Source organism: Microtus oregoni, unplaced genomic scaffold, assembly GCF_018167655.1.
Source record: "Microtus oregoni isolate MIOR12 unplaced genomic scaffold, Mior012 000025F_ref0000491, whole genome shotgun sequence".
Classification (NCBI taxonomy): Eukaryota; Metazoa; Chordata; class Mammalia; order Rodentia; family Cricetidae; genus Microtus; species Microtus oregoni.
In genome coordinates this window covers 10,854,579-10,870,232 of record NW_024543084.1, presented here as the reverse complement: position 1 = coordinate 10,870,232, position 15,654 = coordinate 10,854,579, and the positions used below count along the sequence as shown (strand labels likewise).

Genomic DNA, 15,654 nt, shown 5'->3' with positions numbered 1-15,654 from the left:
GTCTTAGATCAAGCCACTCAGAGTAAACTTCTAATCAGCCTCCAAGAATACCTTACATACATCGGTTCCTAGAACAAATCTGTACGCTAAGTGTTACAGTTCCTGTCTTTGGGGAGTGCCTGTCAGGGTCAGCAGCTGCCCTAAGAGCAGGTGCTGGGAGACACAGAGCTAAGTCTGCTGCTGGCCTGGGTACCTGGGTTGGAGGTGAGGTTGGTCTTCAGTTTATTTTACACTGTCCTGAAGCTTACTTTGGGGCCCTGAAGGAAAGGTGGGTGCAGGCAATACCCCTGGGCCAGGATTTGCTGGGACTGTACTGTACTGTGGACAGTCCTGTCTGTGACAGACTGGGGACCAGGGCATGGCAGGGCATGAAAGGGCATGGCAGCCACCACAACAGCTTTCAGACATCACCTCACAAGCCTGCATCTCCCCAGCACCCCCAGTCATCCCCTTTCCTGATGACCCAAGGCCCAGCAGGAAGTTACCTACACCTGTCTGGGACTTATTAATGTCTCCAGATGGTACCACTTCAAGGGAGCAGCTACCCACATCCGGTCCCCACCCACTAGGCCCTGGCAATCTCTCCTAAGTCACCTCCTGTACCTCCTAAGGAAGCCAGCTCCACCACTTGGTTTGAATGTTCCTCTCTTCCCAGCTGACCCCTCAGCCTAGCCTTCTGGATGCCTACCTTCATGAACACCCACAACTCCGTGTTTCTCGGCCATCTCTACCTGTCCCTTCCCTACCACCATCCCCTCCAAGCCCTGGTGGTAGACAGAGGTTACCCATAGGCCTCACCTCTTCTCTGGCCCCAGAGACTTTTAATGATAGAACAGCCTATGATGCCATGAGGCACCTCAGAAAGTTCAAACCTGGCTCCTAGGGACTAGGATAGGTTTATCAGGTAAGGAAGACACGGCACATAGTCTGGGCTCTGAGGCTCCTAAGAAAAGAGTAGAGAGCTGGAGAGATGGCTCAGTGGTTAAGAGTACTTGTTGCCCTTCCAGAGGACCCAAGTTCAATTCCAAGCACCCACTCAGCAGCTCACAACTGTCTGTAAATCCAGAGCTAGAAGATATGATCACGATAAGATCCCTCTTCTGGCCTCCAAAAGACCAGGCACACATGTGGTACAAGTACATACTTGGAAGCAAACACCCACACACAAAAAAGTAAAAATACCTAAATATAAAAACCAAATAAAATAAAACTCAGAGGGGGAAGACCAGGAACAGAGTAGGGAGAAGGGCACTGAGATATGGAGGCCTCTCTCATCTTGCTGCTAAGCCCTCATCTGGTCTCCAGTCACATACAGGCTCATACCTCACAGACAGAGGTAAACACACACCTGCACGTGACATACACCTATGTACCTTAAACACGTATCACATGAGCTCACACACCAGAGACACAGGGTGTCCTAGAGCCCAGGCTTCCTTTGGTTCACCTCTTACTTCCATAGGACAAACAGCTGAGTCAGAGATGCTCACCCCAGTGAGAGGCAGAGATGAACCAAGCCAGGTGAGGTGTCTGGGCCCCTCCAGAAGCAGGTGCCTGCAGGGTGTACCCAGCCCATCACGTCTCTGTCTTACCCCAGCCCCAAACCAGCAACCCTGCCTCCAGCTCTGCTGCCACTCTTGGGAAGCTGGAGGCAACAAGATGTCCTTGAGCAGGGAGGGGCCACAGGTGGCCCAGCCAAAGGGCCTGACGGGCTCTCCCCGGTGGTGCTGCTGATTTATGAGAGCCTTCTGGGCACCTGGCCAAGGCTGTAAGTCACGGAAGATTAGGAGGTGCACTCCAGCCCTCAGCCCAGCCACTGCAGCCTGTACCTGGCTTCTTAGGGCTCCAGAATGGACCCTTACCCTCCAAGCATCTCAGATCCCATGCCTGCTTGTGGGGGCCCTGGGCACAGTCCTAAGCCCAGTTTGCTGATGAGAATACTGAGGACCACAGATGCTAGTAACACGACAGTGGCTGCAGACCTAGCAATGGCACCCAGGGTTTTCCTTAGGCACTCCATTTGTGGCCTCTTTCAAAGTCTACATTGACATCTTTGGACGCTAATCAGGGTCAGGAGGGGAAAAAGGAGCCACTGTGCTCCCCAATGGCTACTGACACTTCAAAACTAGCAAGAAAGGACCAGCTCTTAGATCCCAATGACTCTGAACCCTGCTGCTGTCCAGCCCAGTGTCTCTATCCCTGGAATTTGGGAGTCATAGCATGTGGAGCCAAAGAGGGCTCCCAAGGTTATCCAGCTACTTAGGACTCTAGACAGAACATCCTCTCCTATCTCGCGTGATGGGGAGACCCAAAAGCATATATCCTGATATCCCTGTCTACAGAGTGCTTAGGAAAACTACTATGGGTGCTTTTAGGAGTTGAAGAACCACACTGCCTGAGGAAACCTGATGCTGCATGGATATAGGGTCTCCTCGTAGGACAGCTGATCGTGCACACAGGGGTTGTTGGTAAACTGAGTCAGAACTGTAAGTAGCAGCAGTCATGAACAGGACTGCAGAGACCAGGGGGTGCATCTGAACTCCAAGTCCGTGGTACAGAATTAGACCTCCCCTCCCCACACACAGAGAGAAGGGGAGGAGATAGTGTGTCAAGGACATGATAGAGGACCCTCTGCCTCAGTGATGGTGGAGGTGCAATGGACACAACCCACAGACTGAACGGGCCAAGTTCTAATGGGGGTGTTCAGATGGAGGAGATGGGGAGGCCGCTCTGAGAGACATCAAGCCAGCCCCTGACAAAGACAGAGTTTTTGTGTACGTGCAGGAGTGAGCTAACGTGGACAAGGGGCAGACCCTGGCATGCTGTGAGGAAGAACCTCCAGCTCAACTGGGGAGCTGTAGCCGTGGCTGCCGAAGAAAGGGTAGCGTGGACACTCTGTGCTCTCAGTGGGTAGCCTTCCCCCCCCCGCCCCCCGAGCTAAAGCCTTAGCCCTCCCTGCACTTGGTTCCTGTGCATGTCCCTGTCTCCGGCACATTTGCCAAAGACATACTTCAATTCAAAATCAGACATGGTCCTTTCAAGCTCAGCTTGAACCTAGTGTCCTATGCTGTCCCCCACCCCAACCCCCCAACACACCCACAGCCACAGCCCTGTTTCTAAGTTCCCTGGATGTTCAGATTTGAGAAATCCCAAGTTAAGACAAGGGGCAGAAACAAAGAGGCTGGGACTCCCAGATCTGGCTGGGGCTTCCCTGACAGGATATGGGTGGGAGGGTGGGGCCCTCCTCCTAGTCTGTCACATCTAAATCTGGGAAGATGAGTGGGCGCAGGCCCATCACAGCCATCCTGGGCCTGGGCATGACCACAGTCATCACGGTGTCCAGGGCAAAGGCATCTTGGCCTTGGTCCCCCAATGAGTGTGCACACATACCCTCCTGGCACACCCTGTTAGGGCCCCACTCAGGGAGAGAGTGTGCCCTACCTTTGACAGCAAGGCAAATGGAAAGGGATAGTGTAAACATTTACAGCTAGGTAGACACAACAGTCCATTGTGGCAGCAGCCTGGCTTCCCCCAGCAGGGGAGAGGCTGTTGGGGAGCAGGAGAGCGCCTGGGCAGCCGCCAGGACCTGTGTGCAGAGGTGTTTTTGTCTGAGGCCGTCTGCGCGCTGCCGCCTGCCTCTGTCGGTCTGCTACTGAAATTTCCTGTCTCTGTTATTCTCTTCTTCAGGAAGAGATCTGAAACCCAAAACTTTTATTGCTCCTTTAAAAGGGCTTTACAGCTCCCCACCCGCTTCCCAGACTTGTCCTGCTTGAAGAGCTGGGATTGTAGTTGGGGCAGCATGCTGGGCACTGGGTCTCTGTGGGCAGGCCAACCACAGGGTCTTGGCTGAGGAGGAACAGAAAGAAAGAAGGAGGGAGAGCTGGGGAGCTAGAATGGCCCAGGACAGATGGAACGGGCTAGCTGTTCCGCGTGTCCATCCTGCTGGCTGATGAGCTGGTTAAGCAGAAGCATGGGGACCCAGGACCATGGACCCTAACACTTTAGCTGACCTCCGCCCCCTTTTCTACATCGGCAAACTGTTTGTTTACCTTTAAAAACAGGATCAGCAGCCTCAGCCTGCCGTCCCTTGGAGAGAGTTAAGTCAGAACCAAGCCGATTTGGAAAAGGGTTAGGAAATTAAAATCAGAAAGAAGAGAGCTGGGCGGGTGGACGTAGGATGTAGACCGATCCAGGCAGGTCAGGTTCCAGCCTTCTCCCTACCATCTCAGGCAAATGTCATGGGTCCTCTTAGCCTCAGTTTGCCCCTTTAAACAGAATCTGACATTTAAATCTTCTCAAGATTAGATGAAGCAGATAGGGGCTGGGAAATAGTTTAGTGGGCTCAGGTGTGGTAGCTTTGCATTTTTAGATATTTTTATTTATTATGTGGGTGTGTGTGAGAGAGAGGGGGGGTGGAGATTGATAGGCCAGCGTGTAGGTGCACAGACGCCACAGCACATGCATAAAGGCCAGAGGACAGCTGTTGGGGTGGGGTCCAGGGATTTCATGGATTGAATTTAGGCCATCAGGGCCGGCAGAGCAAGCACTTTTGCCCTCTGATTCTCTTTGCCATCCCAGGACAATATTTTAAATAACACTTTACAATGTTTTTAAATCTCTCTCCCTCCCTCCCCATCCTCCCTCCCCGTGTGTGTGTGTGTGTGTGTGTGTGTGTGTGTGTGTGTGTGGCCTTGCTTAAGGACATACATCACTGCAGGTCATTTGGAAGTCAGAGGACAATTTCAGGTGTCCATCCTCAACTTCCACCTTGCTTGCAACTGGGCCTCTGTTGTTTGCTCCACACGTCAGGCTCTCTGGCCAGTGAACGTCCAGGCTGTTTCTAAATCTCCACTTCCATGCCCTGCTTTGCAGTAAATTCTGGGGATCTGAATTCAGGAGCAGCAAGCACTCCGCCAACTGAGCCACCTCCATGTCCCTTTGATGAAACTTTTCAATGGTGATATCACAGTCTTTCATGATCTTTGTTGTGGTGGTTTGAATGAGAAATGCCCCCCCCCCATAGGCTCAGGGATTTGAATACTTGGTCTCCAGTCGGTGGTACAGTTTGGGGAGGTTTAGGAGGTGTGGCCTTGCTGGAGAATGTCCATCACTGGAGGCAGGATTTGAGAGCATTTAGTGCCGCCCTGTCTTCTGTTCGCTCCCTCTGCTTTGTGTTTGCTGCTAAGGACATGACCTCTCAGCTCCCTGCTCCTGCCACAAGGCCTGCCATATGCTGCCATGCCTCTGCCTCACCGCGATGGACTCTCATCCCTCTGGAACCATAAGCCAAAATAAACTCTCAATTCCTTTGGTTGCCTTTGGTCATGACTTGTCATTACAGTGACAGAAAAATGACTGATCAAATTGTCAAAGGCAAAAGGGAGAAATCAGCCCCAGCGGAGGTACCAAATGCCCCATTTCCACGAAATCAACATGCTCTAAATTAAGAATTATAGATTGAATAACTCAGGAAGGCTTCTGGGAAAGGTCATATTTGAGACTAAAAGTGGAAAAGCAAAATGGCAGGGGGGTGAGCTTTGCATGTGGGCTGTGCTGGGCATCTTAAATGGACTTGGTCCCAAGGTCTGAAACTTCAGGGTGACTCTGGCCTGAGTGGAGATATGGCCAGAAAGAGGTGTGTTCAGATACCACCAGGCAAGAGAAGGCCAGTTAGAGCAGAGAGGAGGAGAGAGTGAGAAGGGCTTCCTGGCTGTCCTCTGAACTGTGTGTGCTGTGGAGCCCAGCAGGTCCTTTGTTGCTGGTGATCCATTAAAGAGATGTGTCCACATAGTGTCTCCCGGCCTTGTCCCCAGCCTTCCAGGGCTGTCCTCTCCTGGGAGTACTGGTGAAGCCAGTTGTGCCTGAAGCTTTTGGGGCCAACTTGTTTAACAAAGCACCATGGCCACTCTGTCTCTGTAGTGTCTTGCTTCCCACACCTTAATGGGTCAAAAGGGAGAGGGAAGGGATACTTCAACACAGAACACGAATTACACACGCAGCCGACCACCAGCCCAGGGGACATTTGAGACCTGGGGATGTCTGGAAGCTTGGTTGCCATGAGGCCGTCACCTCTTGCAGTGTGGGTCCAGTGCTCTGGAGCGACATGTCAGGCATAGATGACCAGGAGATAGAAAGGCAAATTCTCACTTTTGCCTTGCTGAGGGTAGGCTTCTGCCTAGGCGATGAGTCCACTCTCAGCAAATGAGCCCCTGACCACAGAGGGCTTGCTCTTGGTTCATCTTGACTGGTGTGCTTCTGGCAGTTCTGAGGTGCCCACCCCATGGCCCCCAATACTCCCAGCAGCAGCACCTGCTGCTTCTTTCAGAGCCACCCAAGTCAGACAGCGGAGGTAGAGGGGCCACCTGCCGCCCCCAGTACATCCAGAGAATTCATCCCAACTCTGGGCCACATACACATGGAATACCATCTTGTTGGCACCAAATTGTCCAGCTGTGTTTTATGCAAACTCCACCTCCTCAACCAGCATGCATTATGGCAATAGAAAAGATGAGGACTCTGGTCTGTCCACAAGGTAACCCCTTTGGTCAGAGTTGCTGGAAGATAGCTGAGCATCCCACATTCAGAGTCAAGTAGGCAGCCTGGCAAAAGCAGGAAGTCACGAGGATGAGAAAGGAGCGTGGCACTGGGCTGGCCTGGTTGAGCCTCCCTTTCCTTTCCCTTCACTTCATTTTGCTTCCTTCCCTTTCAGAAGCTGAGTCTCCCTCACCTTCGCTGGGTTTTGTTTTCCTAACAGCTTGGCCAACTGGAGCCTGATGACCCTAGGCCACAGCTGGAACCAGGCTATCAGGTGGCTGTAGCTACATCTGGAAGTTGTTCCAGCACACGCACACATACACACATGCACACACACACCACCAGCAGCAGCAGTCAGCCACAGAATAGCAGCCGATAAGCACTGCCCCAGTTCCAGACTCCTGGGAAGCAGTGGCCTCAGACCAAGCTGCTGGAGCCACTGAGTTGGGGAGAAGAAGGGAGCAGGCTATAGAGCCTCACCCTGCCTCCAATCAGCCAACTGACTCTAAAAATCACAGGACAGAAGACCCGCACAGGGTAACTCAGAGACCCTGAAGGTCTGGCTCATCACTCCTAGACACCGGCTCTGCTACATTGGGCCCTCAGGAACCACATCCTTCCCATCCTCATGGTCACTCCACAGTGAACCACATCCCTGAGGTTCCTCACATTTGCAACCTCATTGAGCATCTCAGCCATCTTGACTGTGAACCACATCCCTGAGGTTCCTCACATTTGCAACCTCATTGGGCATCTCGGCCATCTTGACTGTCTCATTTGGTGTACCTGAGACTATAACCTGACAGAGCTACAACTGGCCCTAGTTGGAAGGCATTTCTAGTCCTGGTGCTGACCCCTGCCCCTGGCGCCCTGTTCTGGTAAAAAATGGAAGATGTTGCTGTGACCATATAAGTGGCTGTGCATTGCTTACTGGACGGTGAGCACTGGGAGCAGTTGGCTGTCAAGTCTATGCCGCCATCTGGGAAGTAGCTTCTCCTCACTGGACAGGAACTGCAGTGGCCCCCTGCCCTCTGACCTGCTGCATGTCAGGCAGTGACCTGCAAAACCCCAGTGCACAAACCGGAAGTGAGCAACAAAGCAGAAGCTACCACAGGCACATTCTGCTAGAGGCAGCATGGGCTCTCACCAGGCCCATGAGCTGTGTGAATGGTGCCTCTCATGCCACCCAGATCTCTGTGAGTTTGAGGACAACCTGAGGGCAACCTGGTTTCTACAGAGAGTTTTAGGACAGCTAGACATACTGAGACCCTGTCACAAAAAAAAAAAAAATCAAAGGATGCCAAAACCAGTGAGTGTTCTTTTGCAAAAAGAAGGGAAAGTCTGTAAACACAGCACTTGGAAGTCAGAGTCAAGAAGATCTCAGTGAGTTTGAGGTCATTCTGGCCTAAAGAGTGAGTGCCAAGACAGCCAGAGCTATACAGCGAAACCCTGTCTCCAAAAATGAAGGAACAAAAAAGGAGAGATCTGAGAGGTGTCTCAGAGGATAAAGGCACTTCCTGTACAAGCCTGGCCCAGAAACCACTGTAGGAGGAAGAGAAAGAACTGATTCCACAAAGCTGTCCTTTGACCTCCATACGTGCACTGTGGTGGGGGGCTCTACTCATACATGTGCACATGTACACACACACCAAGAATAAAGTGGAGAGTCATGGAACACTGCCCTCCACACGCTCCCACATGCATGTATCTGTGCACACCCTCACACGCACATACATCTGTGCATACCCTCACACAATATATATCCATGCATATACACTAAAAAACATTTTAAAGAAACAAAGAATCCTCACCTTTTACTTCTCACCAAATTCTAAAATTAACTTGAAAAACTAGAAACTTCTACATGAAAACATAGAGAAGAGCTTTGTGGCCTTTGATTAAGCAAAGAGTCCCAGGTAGGATGCCAAGTGTGAACTAGGGAAAAAAATTGTTAAACTGAAATGTCGTCATTTAAAATGTTTGCCCTTTAAAATACATTGTAACAAGTTTTTTTAAGAACCTTTTAAGCATTTTAGAAATTCATTTTGTGTGTATATGTACTGTATGTGTCTTAGTTAGAGGTCCTATGCTGTGACAAACACCATGGCCACAAGCACCCTGGAAAGAAGGGGTTTATTTCAGCTTAGAACACGTTGTCCATCATGAAGGGAAGTCAGGGCAGGAACTCAAGGCAGGAACCTGGAGATGGGGACTCCAGGAAAAGCCTTGGAGGAATGCTGTTAACTGGCTTGTTCCTGGTGACTTGCTTAGCCTGCTTTCTCACACACCCGAGGACTTCCTGCCCAGGGGTAGCACCATCTACAGTGGGCTCAGCCCTCCACAGCAGTCATCAACCAAGAAAGTGCACCACAGGAGTCACCCCCCGCGCAGCCTAGGCTTGGCGTGCGAGTCGGACGCGCTCCGTGCCCACCCTGCTCTGTGCTATTACTTGGCTTTTCTGTCAAGATGCCTGAGGAAGTGCACCATGGAGAGGAAGAGGAGGAGACCTTTGCCTTCCAGGCAGAAATTGCTCAGCTCATGTCCTTAATCATCAATACTTTCTATTCGAACAAGGAAATTTTCCTTCGAGAGCTGATCTCCAACGCTTCTGATGCCCTGGACAAGATTCGCTATGAGAGCCTGACAGACCCTTCCAAGTTGGACAGTGGTAAAGAGCTGAAGATTGACATCATCCCCAACCCTCAGGAGCGCACGCTGACTTTGGTGGACACAGGCATTGGCATGACCAAGGCTGACCTCATCAATAACTTGGGAACCATTGCTAAGTCTGGCACAAAGGCTTTCATGGAGGCTCTGCAGGCTGGTGCAGACATCTCCATGATTGGGCAGTTTGGAGTTGGGTTCTACTCAGCCTATCTGGTGGCGGAGAAAGTGGTTGTGATCACAAAGCACAGTATGCCTGGGAGTCCTCTGCTGGTGGGTCCTTCACAATGCGTGCCGACCACGGTGAGCCCATTGGCCGGGGCACCAAAGTGATCCTTCACCTCAAAGAAGACCAGACAGAAGACCTGGAGGAGAGGAGGGTCAAGGAAGTGGTGAAGAAGCACTCCCAGTTCATAGGCTATCCCATCACCCTATATTTGGAGAAGGAACGAGAGAAGGAGATCAGTGATGATGAGGCAGAGGAAGAGAAGGGCGAGAAAGAGGAGGAAGATAAGGATGATGAGGAGAAGCCTAAGATTGAAGATGTGGGATCGGATGAGGAGGATGACAGTGGCAAAGATAAGAAAAAGAAAACAAAGAAGATTAAGGAGAAATACATTGATCAGGAAGAGCTGAATAAGACTAAGCCCATTTGGACCAGAAACCCTGATGACATCACTCAAGAGGAGTATGGTGAATTCTATAAGAGTCTCGCCAATGATTGGGAGGACCACTTGGCAGTCAAGCACTTCTCTGTGGAAGGAAGGTCAGCTGGAGTTCAGAGCATTGCTCTTCATCCCTCGGCGAGCTCCCTTTGACCTTTTTGAAAACAAGAAGAAGAAGAAGAACATCAAACTCTATGTCCGCCGTGTGTTCATCATGGACAGCTGTGACGAGCTGATACCTGAGTACCTCAACTTCATCCGTGGTGTGGTTGACTCTGAGGACCTGCCCTTGAACATCTCCCAAGAGATGCTGCAGCAGAGCAAGATCCTGAAAGTCATCCGCAAGAACATCGTGAAGAAGTGCCTGGAGCTCTTCTCTGAGTTGGCTGAAGACAAAGAGAACTACAAGAAATTCTATGAGGCCTTCTCCAAGAATTTAAAGCTTGGGATCCATGAAGATTCTACTGACCGCCGGCGCCTCTCTGAGCTGCTCCGCTATCACACCTCTCAGTCTGGAGATGAGATGACCTCCCCGTCAGAATATGTGTCTCGCATGAAGGAGACACAGAAGTCCATCTACTATATCACTGGTGAGAGCAAAGAGCAGGTGGCCAATTCTGCATTTGTGGGACGTGTGCGGAAGCGGGGCTTTGAGGTGGTGTACATGACTGAGCCTATTGACGAGTACTGCGTGCAGCAGCTCAAGGACTTTGATGGAAAGAGCCTGGTCTCTGTGACTAAGGAGGGCCTGGAGCTGCCAGAGGATGAGGAAGAGAAGAAGAAGATGGAGGAGAGCAAGGCAAAGTTTGAGAATCTCTGCAAGCTCATGAAGGAGATCTTGGATAAGAAGGTTGAGAAGGTGACAATCTCCAATAGGCTTGTGTCTTCACCCTGCTGCATTGTGACAAGCACCTATGGCTGGACAGCCAATATGGAGAGGATCATGAAGGCCCAGGCACTTCGAGACAACGCTACAATGGGTTACATGATGGCCAAAAAGCACCTAGAGATCAACCCTGACCACCCCATTGTGGAGACCCTGAGGCAGAAGGCTGAGGCTGACAAGAATGACAAAGCTGTTAAGGACCTGGTGGTGTTGCTGTTTGAAACTGCTCTGCTCTCCTCTGGCTTCTCACTTGAGGATCCCCAGACCCACTCCAACCACATCTACCGCATGATCAAACTAGGCCTGGGTATTGATGGAGATGAGGTGACAGCAGAGGAGCCCAGTGCTGCTGTTCCTGATGAGATCCCCCCACTTGAGGGTGATGAAGATGCTTCCCGCATGGAAGAAGTAGATTAGAGATGCCCTGGGAAGACCATGTCCTCTGTATAGTCTCCCTGTACTCCCCTAGCAGCCTTGACTGGCCCTGACCTACCTGGCTCTCTGCTCATGCTAGAGGATCTCTTACCCTGTCTTGTGCCTTAAGGCAGGAAAATCCCCTCCCACAGAATAGCAGGGTTGGGTATTGTGTATTGTGTTTTTTTTTTGTTTTGTTTTGTTTTTATTTGTTCTGGAATTAAAAGTATGCAAAAAAAAAAAGAAAAGAAAATGCACCACAGGCCACTCTAATGAGAGCGTCTTCCCAGCTGAGGTTCTCTCTTTCCAAATGGTCCAGCTTGTGTCAAGTTCACAATAATCTAGCCAGTAGAGAGTGGGTGGATGGGGGTACGCACAGTCCACAGGAGGTGTGTGGAGGTCAGAGGACAACCTTCATGGGTCGGTACTCTCCTTCCACCATGGAAGTCCGAGAAACTGAATCTCAGTCAACAGGATTGACTGTAGATGCTTACTGTCCTTTACTTAAGTTTTGTGGGTTTTTTTTGTTTGTTTGTTTTTTGTTTTGAGATACGCACCAGAGAAAAACAATATTTGACAAAGGAGTTCTATACAGAACACATGAGCAAATTCCCAAAATCAATCACAAAAGATACAAAACCCAATTTTAAAATGGGCAAAAGGTTTGAATAGACATTTTGCCAAAGGCTAACAAACAGCCCGATGTGTATTGACATGGTGGAGAGCTTTTATTTTGTTCTTATGGCTCTGGGATAGAACCAACAGCCTTGCACATACCGGGCCAGCTCTCTGTCCCTGAGCTACATCACAGCCTCGCACATAAGGGGCCAGCCCTCCATCCCTGAGCTACATCTCGGCTCCAGCTCTCTTCGTCAGGGAGGAAAGCACTGAGATGCAGCTTCACACCCAGCAGACCTAACATCAGAAAGACCATTCTCTCATGAAAGGAGATCTCCCAAGACCAAAGCAGAGTGCTGGGTGTCAGGGCTGCACACGAATACGAGAGGACTCCCGGAGGTGACTGAAGCGTCTGAAAACTGGGTTGCCTCCATTGTCATAAAAACATAGAGACCTGCCTGCTGTGGTGGCGCACGCCTTTAATCCCAACACTCAGGTGGCAGAGGCAGACAGATTTCTGAGTTCAGGGCCACCTGGTCTACAAAGAGTTCCAGAACAGCCAGGGCTATACAGGCAAACGCTCTCTCGAAGAAAACCAAAAGCAAAAAACAAACAAACAAAACATACAAATCCTAAAGCAGTGAGTTTGTAATGTGTATTTTCATAAACCTGACTTGTAAATGACTCTCTTATTCTCACAAAAAATAACTTAGAATCTCTTGTATTATGTTAATTTAAAAATTACTACATTTAGCCGGGCGGTGGTGGCGCACGCCTTTAATCCCAGCACTCGGGAGGCAGAGGCAGGCGGATCTCTGTGAGTTCGAGGCCAGCCTGGTCTACAAGAGCTAGTTCCAGGACAGGAACCAAAAGCTACGGAGAAACCCTGTCTCGAAAAATCAAAAAAAAAAAAATTACTACATTTATGGTGCTGGAGAGATGGCTCCGAAGTTAAAGAGCACTAGCTATTCTTTCAGAGGTCCTGAGTTCAATTCCCAGCAACCATATGGTGGCTCATAACCACCCATAATGAGACCTGGTACTCTCTTCTGGCCTACAGGCATACATGCAGACAGAATACTGCATACATAATAAATAAATAAATAAATCTTTTTTTAAAAATGCTACATTTATTTGTATGTGTGTATGTGTGTATACACATGCATGTCATAGCACACATGTGAAGGCCAGAGGGTACCCAGCAGGAATCAGTTGTGCCCATCTATGTGAATCCAGGGAATTAAACTCTGGTTGTCAGACAAGTGCCTTACCTCACTAAACCATCTCATCGGCTCAAATTTTGTTTTCCACGTTTTGAGGGTTTACTCTTGAGCACACTCAAGGCAAAAAGCTATATCTTCCCAACAGATCACACTATTTTAAGTATGACTCTGTGGTGCGTGTGTGTGTGTACAAGTGCCCAATGAGGCCATTGCCCAGAGCTGGAGTTACAGGTGGTTATGAGCTGCCCACAATGGCAGCTGGGAAGTGACTGAGGTCCCCTGCAAGAGCAGCGTGTGTTCTGAAGCTTGGCGTCGTATCTCCAGCTTTTCCTCTACTTCATATCTTTTTCTTCCCTTTCCTACTCAGTAGCTGATTCTTCCCTCTCTCGTGTTACCTTAGTAGGTGTGCACCGTCTCCATCTTCACAACTACTGCTCACCAGAGTCTACAGTAGAGCAGGAGAGAGACGGCTCAGCGGGTAAAGGTGCTTGACGCCCACCTGAAGACCTGGGTTCAAACCTCAGGACCACATGATGAAAGGCAGTAACCGCTTCCCACAAGTTGTCTCCTGACCGCCACATGTGTGTTAAAGTATGTGTGTGCACAATCCATCAATCAATCAATCAATCAATCAAGAAGGCTGAAGAGAACCACAGAGAAACCCTGTCTCGAAAAACCAAAAAAAAAAAAAAAAAAAAAGACGGCTGAAGAGTTGACTCAACAGTTAAGAGCACTTGTTGCTGTCTCAGAGGACCTGGGTCAGTTCCCAGCACCCCCATGGTGTCTTACCACCATCCATAACTCCAGAACCAGGGGATCTGATGACCTCTGCCAACCTCCAAAGGCACCAAGCATAGGGTGCATATACAGATACATAACACACACAACACATTCACAAACCATACACACACACACACACACACACACACACACCACCCATAATTCCTCCCAGATCCACACTTACCTCCCTACCCACTCCATTTTGAATTTTCTTCTTCTATAAACCCATGGCGTAAACACAAATGCAATTTGTTTTCTCCAACTTCTTTCAGGACTGGGGATTTTCTCAGTTTATAGATGAGGAAACAGAGGCATGGGACATTGCCTAATTCACTAAAAGCCAACAAAGGATCAGCTCAGACTTCAGAAGCCAGTCAGCCTGACGCGGGTCTTGAGTATCACTGCCATTGTCAAATGAACAACTATTGAGCCAATTCTTCAGTCATTCTTCCCAGCCAGCCTTGCTCCTAGTCCTGGGGGTACACTGGGTGTGGCAACAACACTCCTCTCTGTGCCTCCACGGCTGTGGCAGTGGACACAGGGTTGAAGGGAAGGCTCCCTGGGGACGAAGCTACTGTTGGAACACATAGCAGTGTTCAGAGGGGCCCACTAGCTACCCAGCCTCAGTCTCAAGGTGGTTCCCCTCTGCTAAGTCCCCAGAGACAGAGCCCAGATCCCCGGGAAACAACAACATGGAAACCCAAAGCCCAGGGGTGGCTTGTTTGTGGGGGTCCGCAGAACAGTCGAAGACTTTCCCTCTTGCCTTCGAAGACGGATGCTGCAAACAAGACTGGGGGAAAGCTCTGGTCAGAAGACTCCTCCCTGCTTGCAGATGAAGGTCACAGTGTCTTTTCTCTGCTGTAACCTTACAGGGTGGAGACATGAGTGTCAGACCTTTGAGTGACTTTGTAAGCCTGAGAGAAGGGTACCATCCCACAGAGCTGTGGACACAACTCCTGCCATTCCCCCAAACTCTGCAAGCCAACTCTGTCCTATTATTCAGAGGTCATGGGTCCCTTAAAAGGCCTGGCACCTGTGGTGGGGGACCCTTTGGTCAGCAGAGCTGCTGAGGAAGACACAGACATCTCCCACTGTCGTTCAGAGAACAGCTGGGTACAGCTGCATCCAAGTACACTGCTCCAGCCCTGCCTGGAACACAGGGTCAGACACCATTCCCTTCGTGGGCCTCTCTCCAGCAAGCCAGGCCAAGGGACGGCGTGTCCTCAGGCTTGCCTGGCCCTATCCCAGCTTGACAAAGCAGTCCCCCAGCCTGTGGTGGGAGGACAGTTCTATCCCAACCAGAGGAACGTGCATGCTTTTCTCTGAGGCCTTCCCAAACTGGGGCTGACTGTGAGGGCAGGGTCAGGGTGCTGGCATCCTCCCAGAGTGGCTGGGGGATAGCTAGGGAGAGCTTGGAAGTAGTTAGAAGTCTCACTGTGGAAATTGAAGAAGTGTCCAAGCTGTCCCCAAATCCTGTTTTACATGTTCCACAATACCCAGCCTTCTTCTGTTTATGAGCCCAGGGCTCCCACCCATGCCACCCCCAAACACCCATCTACTCTCCACTCCTGATCCCTGCTCGGAAACTTCCCTGCAGCTCTCTGCTGGCCCACTCAAGTCTGGATGCCTCCTAGAGACAGAACCTTCATTGGTTCCTTTTGCTGTATCAAATACTATGACCAAAAGCAGAAAGGGGTTTATTTGGCTCACAGGTTACATAGTCCATCATCAAAGGAAGCCAAGGCCTGAACATGGAGGTAGGAACTGAAGCAGAGACCACAGAAGAATACTTGCTCCCCATGGCTCACTCAGCGACCCTACTTATACTGCCCAGGCACACTGGCCCACACTGGGCTGGGCCCTCCTGCTT

At 50.4% G+C, this 15,654-nt stretch overlaps 1 pseudogene; it reads left to right on the top strand.

Moving 5' to 3' along the window:
• The first annotated feature begins 8,984 nt into the window (after positions 1 to 8,984).
• Positions 8,985 to 11,181, top strand: LOC121462832 (annotated as a pseudogene).
• The last annotated feature ends 4,473 nt before the right edge of the window (positions 11,182 to 15,654 follow it).